This window comes from Sarcophilus harrisii, chromosome 1 (genome assembly GCF_902635505.1).
Source record: "Sarcophilus harrisii chromosome 1, mSarHar1.11, whole genome shotgun sequence".
In the NCBI taxonomy this organism is placed as follows: domain Eukaryota; kingdom Metazoa; phylum Chordata; class Mammalia; order Dasyuromorphia; family Dasyuridae; genus Sarcophilus; species Sarcophilus harrisii.
This window is the reverse complement of record NC_045426.1, coordinates 360,933,411-360,940,276: the sequence shown is the minus strand read 5'-3', so window position 1 is coordinate 360,940,276 and position 6,866 is coordinate 360,933,411. Positions and strand designations below refer to the sequence as shown.

At 35.4% G+C, this 6,866-nt stretch overlaps 1 long non-coding RNA gene across 1 annotated transcript; it reads right to left on the bottom strand.

Annotated features, from left to right (window-relative positions):
- Nucleotides 1-4,712: 4,712 nt before the first annotated feature.
- Nucleotides 4,713-6,846, bottom strand: LOC116420512. Its single transcript, XR_004230857.1, has 3 exons — nt 6,806-6,846; nt 5,312-5,434; nt 4,713-4,751 (listed from the first exon to the last, which is right to left on the bottom strand). It is a non-coding gene; the product is annotated as an uncharacterized LOC116420512 (long non-coding RNA).
- Nucleotides 6,847-6,866: the final 20 nt, after the last annotated feature.

The window sequence follows — 6,866 nt, the reverse complement described above, 5'->3', positions numbered from 1 at the left end:
TGTAGAATGGATAGACATCAGAGATTGAGCAGTGAGAACACATCAGCAGGGCCATCCCCTCCATCTTTTTCCCAGACAAGGGTTGTGCCTTGTCTCAAACTTTGTGCCCCTTAAACTTTTCCTTTGGCAACATAAGGGTAGATAAAAGAGATTTGCTGCCTTGTACTGTCATTTGGAATACCCCAAATCTTTCTAAATTTATATTGAGACAGTTTCTTATCTAGGTCAAACAGGAGTAGGCATTGCAGGGTAAGCACAAACCTGCTGTGGATCTGTTGTGCAGATCAAGGTTCTGGTATTGAACTCTGAGAAATAAGAGAGTAAATTGAAGGTTGCTAGACAGAGGGATCAAGGAAGATGGAATGAACTTTCAAGGGTCTAGAAACGGTAGTAAGTAGCAAGAAATATGCTAAATTTACTTCCTGGCATAAGACACAACAGAATAAGGAGTTAGTGTGAGCAGAAAGCACAAGAAGATGGAAAGAATATGAAAAGATGGGAGAAAGAATGAGAGTTCCCAAGGGCACATGTAGTACAAGAGGACAGAAGAAAACAAGAGCCAGGAAAAAGCAGTAATGAGATTGATAAGGGTGAGAGAAGTCATTAATGGTTCAATGTCCACTTGGAAGGAGTTATCTAGTGGAGTGCCCTTAGGAATATATCCTTTACTTTATATTGTTTGGCAGTTTTAATCAATAACTTAAATAAAGGAACAGATGGCATGTTAAGCAAATTTTCTGATAACCCAAAGCTCAGAGGATTAGCTAATAGATTGGATGATAAAATCAAGATGAATATACTAAAATCCAAAAAATTGTATCAGCAGGTTAGAATATTGTACTGCATTTGATAAAAATGATTTAAATCTAATCTATTAAAATGAAAATGAAGCTCCTTATCACTACTATTTTATATTTCTGTTCCAATTTTCTTATCTATTTCCTGAATGCCTTAGATATGGCCTCCATTTGCCCAGGTGTCCTTTAGTATACTTTGATAACAAAATTGGTTCTGTCTTTACCTCAGTTGATCTTGCTTCAAATGCTCTCCATAAAGCTTCTTCCCTTTGCTTTCTGGATTTATATGTCATAGGATTATAGAATTTGAGCTGAAAGGAAGTTTCTTCTCCCTTTTCTTCTCCAGAACCCCTCTTTGGATCTCTTCTGTCTTTATTCATGAAGGTCTCAGGTAGTCTGCTTTTTTATGTCAAGCCTACTCAGCCATGCCTTTCTTTACTCCCCAGGAATTTCCTTTGTATATATGCCCTCCCTGAGGCATTTTTACCCCTACCCCACTTTCCATTTAAAAATCAATACTGCTTCTGGAAAGGGGTGTCAATCTGCCCCTATAGCTTAATTTACTTTCTGGGAAACTCCCCCAACTATCACACCCTACCCAAACCACCAACCCCCTTTACATGTTGTCCCCTCCTATTAGAATATAATCTGATGCAAATTAAAACAACTCTGAGATACCACCTTATACCTCTCAGATTGGCTAAAATGACAGGAAAAGATAATAAATATTGAAGGGGATGTAGGAAAATTGAGGCACTAATGCATTGTTGGAATTGTGAAATGATCCAACAATTCAAAGCACTTCATAAATGTTTTTCATTCGTTCATTCATCAGTTCCAATTTTTTTTATTTTATGGATAAGGACAATAAAGTCCAGAGAGATTAAATATTTTATTCAAGAATCAAGTTTTAAGCCCAAATCTTCTTTTTTTATTATTAAAGTTTTTAATTTTCAAGACATAATTTTTCAACAATGACCCTTACAAAACCTTGTATTTCAAATTTCCTCCCCTTCTCCGCCCACCTTGGATGGCAAGTAATCAATATATGTTAAATGTTAAAAAAAATATGTTAAATCTAATATATGTATACATATTTACACAATCATATTGCTGCACAAGAACAATCAGATCAAAAAGGGAAAAAACAAGAAAGAAAACAAAATGCAAGCAAAACAACAACAAAAAGAGTGAAAATGTTATCTTGTGATCCACATTCAGGCCCCACAGTGCTTTCTCTGGGTGTAAATGGCTCTCTTCATCACGAGATCACTGGAACCAGCCTCAATCATCTCATCGATAAAAGGAGCCATTTTCATTAGAATCAATCTTTGTATAATTGTATTGTTGCCATGCCTGGTTCTGCTCACTTCACTCAGCATCAGTTCATGTAAGTCTCTCCAGGTCTCTCTGAACTCATCCTGCTGGTCATTTCTTACAGAACAATAATATTCCATAATATTTATATACCATAATTTATTCAGCCATTCTCCAACTGATGGGCATCCACTCAATTTCCACCTCTTGTCTCTACAAAAAGAAGCCTAAATCTTCTTAATCCAAATTTACCATACTTTTCATTCTACCATTCTCTTGCCTAGAGTCAAGATCTTCCATTCCATTGATGCCTTTTTGCACTTAATGATGCCGTTATGTGGTCCTCTCTGAAGTATTCTTTTTAAATAAGTATATCCTTCTAGGACCAATTTCTAGCCACAGTCCTATCCTATCATGTCTCTACCTATTGGGCCATATTTATCCTCTTGCATTAGGTTCTCTGGGCAGCTAAGTGGTACAGTGGATAAAACACTGAACTGGGAAACAGAAATACTCTTCCTAAATTCAAATTTGGCCTCAGACATTAACTATGAAACTTTATTCTGTTTGCGTTAGTTTCCTCATCTGTCAAATGACCTGAAGAAGGAAATAGCAAATGCCTCCAGTGTCTCTGCCAGGAAAACTCCAAATGGGATCATGAAGAATAGAACATGACTGAAAAACAACTGAATAACAACAAATAAAGTTCCCTAATTCACCAACATGAATTAACTAAATTTTATGAATCTGTTTATATTTAAGACCATGATCTTAAATGTATGTTGTATATTATTGCATTGTATGGGTTGTAATGTATGTATATATATGCATGTATATATATAATAATAATTATTATTATTATCAATAGGGGCTGGGCAGGTTTTGATGGAAAGAGATTAAGTTTAACTGTGAACATGTTGCTTTTGAGAAACAAGCAACATGTTACCTAAATCCAGGATCTAAAGATAAGTTATTTCATCCAGAAATACATATACTCATTACTTAATAAAGGAAACTCAGGATCATTCCCAATCCATTTTGTTTATAATTTACCAACAGGCTAAAGTAGAAATGTGGTGGGATAGGACTGTGGTTAGAATATAGCCCTAAAAAAAAGATATACTTATTCAAAAGGAATAGTCCATGTAAGGAGAGGACCACAGGGCAGCACTATTACAGAGTAAGAGAACAAAAGCATTTATTGAATGGAGGACACTGACTGTAGACAGGAGCATGGTAGAATGAAGAATGATGGCTCTAGAATAAGAGGACTTGAATCTTGACTGTAATTGACTTCCTATGTGACTTTGGGTAAGATAGTTAACCTCTCTGTATCTCAGCATCTGTATTTATAAAATGAAAGAATTTGAATAGATGAATGAATGAATGAAAAATGTCATAAAGGCTTGTGCTGGTGCACTGGGTGACATTAAGCAATCAGCAATTCTGTTTTTCCAGATTACAGTCACTTTGAACAGAACCGAAGATCTAATTCAGACTTACCCTCGTTTGCTTCATTTCAAGCCTGATCTTCATTTGTCCCAAAGTCTACTGTGTCATTTCAACAATTAAACTTCAAATTTTCTAGTACCTACCAAGTTTAGATGAATGAATACAATGCAGCATACAGGTACTGTTATTGTTTTATATATATATTTGTGTGTGTCTGTGTGTATGCCTGAAAGTTATAAGCTGAAAAGCATTGTCCTTAGCTTGACTTTTTGAATTTAAATGGCCATTTTGTTTAATTATAAATGAAAAGGGAGAGGTGACCATGTCATAAATAATTTTTTTTTGTTGTTTTTGTTTTTTATTTAATAGCCTTTTATTTACAGGATATATACATGGGTAACTTTACAGCATTAACAATTGCCAAACCTCTTGTTCCAATTTTTCACCTCTTACCCCCCCCACCCCCTCCCCTAGATGGCAGGATGAACCAGTAGATGTTAAATATATTAAAATATAAATTAGATACACAATAAGTATACATGCATGTCATAAATAATTAAAATAGGAATGGACTTAGACATTTTAAAACATTTAAACAACAATAACAACAAAAATAAATCAACTTTAGGAAAGGGCCAAATCATTAATGTAGGAGTTAGATATGTCCTTGCTTGTTAAAATTGCTTCTTCCCAGGAAGGAATAATTCAAAGATGACATTCATCTGTTCATTCATTCTCTCACTCATTCAATAGTTACTGAATGCATACCCAGGAAATTTAATAATAATAATAACTTTTATATAGCACCTACTATGTACCAGACTGATAAGTGCTTTTTAACAAATATTATTCATTTGATCTTTATAACAACCCTGCAAGGTAGTGCTATGATTATCTCTATTTTTATAATGAGGAAACTGAGACAAACAGGTTAAGTGATTTACCCAGAGTTACAAAGCTAATTGGGGGTAACTGTGGATAAAGCAGGTTTGGAGTCAAGAAGACTCATCTTTATGAGTTCAAATTTGGCTTCAGATACTTACCTGCTGGGTGACCCTGCAAAAATCACTTGATCCTATTTGCCTTAGTTCCTCACATCTAAAATAAGTTGAAAAAGGAAATGGCAAACCATTTCAGTATCTTTGTCAAGAAACCCCCAAATGGGATCATGAAGATCAGGCATGCCTGAAAAAAAAAAAAAAAAATGACTGAACAACAACAGCAACAACAAAGCTAGTTAGTGTCTAAGACTTGAATTAAATACAGAATATGAGCTTTTCTGACTCCCAGGCCTAGCACTTTATCTACTATACCACCTGCTCTAAAATTTTATAAATGTTTTATAAATAAATACTATTAACTGACATTTATATAATATTTAAATCATGAAAGGGCTTTATATTCATCATCTCATTGATTCTCACAGCAACCCAGTAAAACAAGTGCTACAGATATTATAACACTCATTTGACAGGTGGGGTAATAGAGAACCAGTAAGGTTTCTAAGCCATGGTAATATGGCTAATAAATAAATAAATAAAGATATATATAATAATGTAATAAATAAAAAGTATGTAATAAACATAGTTGACAGTTTACTTTCCAGGGATATCCATACTGTTGATGAGACTGACACACATATTGCCAGAGCTAGTTCAGTGTTTGGGAGGCTCCAAAGGAAAGTGTGGGAGAAGAGACGTATTAGACTAACTACTAAACTGAAGGTTTACAGAGCCATTACCGACCTCATTGTTGTATGCCTGCGAAACCTGCCTTTCTCTTAGCCAGCTCATTTTACAGGATAAGCATCGCGCCAGGAAACGGAATCGTTTACATTTGAATTGTTTTAGGAAGATTCTGAAGATCACCTGGTGGGATAAAATACCAGACACTGATGTCCCTTTTTAAAAATAAACTGCTAAGCATTCCACCTCTCCCTACAGAGAGCACAATTCTGGTGAACTGGTCACATTGTTCAAATGCCAAATGTATATTTGACAAAAAAAATTTATTTTATGGAGAACTTACACAAAGCAAGCATGATAAGGTGGTCAGAAAAAGTGATACAAGGACATTCTCAGGGTATCTCTTAAGAATTTCAGAATTGACTGTATGACATGGAAGATATGGCAAGGACCACCCAGCATAATGTGCTCTCATCAGAGAAGGTGCTACGCTCTATGAGCAAAGTAGAATTGAACTAGTTCAGAAGAAATATGAGATGTCCATCCCAAAAGTTCTTAGGGACTATTTTGTTCGACCTGTGGCTCATATTGGTCTGATCAGTCACAGTCAGACACACTGTAACTCAATTCTAACACAGTATTGTCATTTTTGGTCCTCTGTGAGAATGTAGAACAACAATTAACCAACTATTAAAAGTCAGGATTTGAGTGGAGAGGGAAAAGAACAATTCTAGCTGGGATTATCAGTGAAAGTGTCACAGAACAGGTGAAGTTTGAGCTGCTCCTGAAGGGCAGTGGATAGGAATTTAGCAAACAGAATAGGTTGGGGGAGGAGGGGAGAATGAGTACATTCCACATAGATGAAATGCCATGATTAAAGATAAAAGAGTACGAGAAATTGGAATGATTAGTCCAATAGGAAATAAAGTATTCTGAAAGTGAGTAGTGAAAAAGTTTAAAGAATACCTTGGAGGACCTTGAATACCAGACTAGATTTTATTCAATAGACCCTAAGGAATCACTGAAAGTTCTGATGGGTCATTTGTTAAGCAAATATTGTATTAGGCACCAAGACATAGAAATGAATAGAATATTCAGAGAACCTACAGTTGCATTCCATACAGATTAAACTTCACTGAAGTGCAATTTAAGTAGGAAATTGTAGTTGTTGGATTGTTTCAGTCATGTCCAAATTTTTGTGACCTTATTTGAAGTTTCCTTGGCAAAGAAACTGAAGTGGTTTGCCATTTTCTTCTCCAGTTCATTTTATAGATGTAGAAACTAAGGTAAACAAGGTTGAATGCCCAAAGGGCAATGAAACTAGTTTGATCCAACAGTTTCTCTACTGGATCTGTATCCCAAAATGATCATAAAAAAGGGAAAAGGACCCACATGTACAAAAATGTTTGTGGCAGCCTTTTTTGTAGTGGCTGAGTGGATGCCCATTAATTGGAGAATGGCTGAATAAGTTATGGTCTATGAATGTTATGGAACATTATTGTTCTCTAAGAAATGACCAGCAGAATCATTTCAGAAAGGTCTGGAGAGACTTACATGAACTGATGACAAGTGAAGTGAATAGAACCAGGAGATCATTGTACACAGCAATAACAAG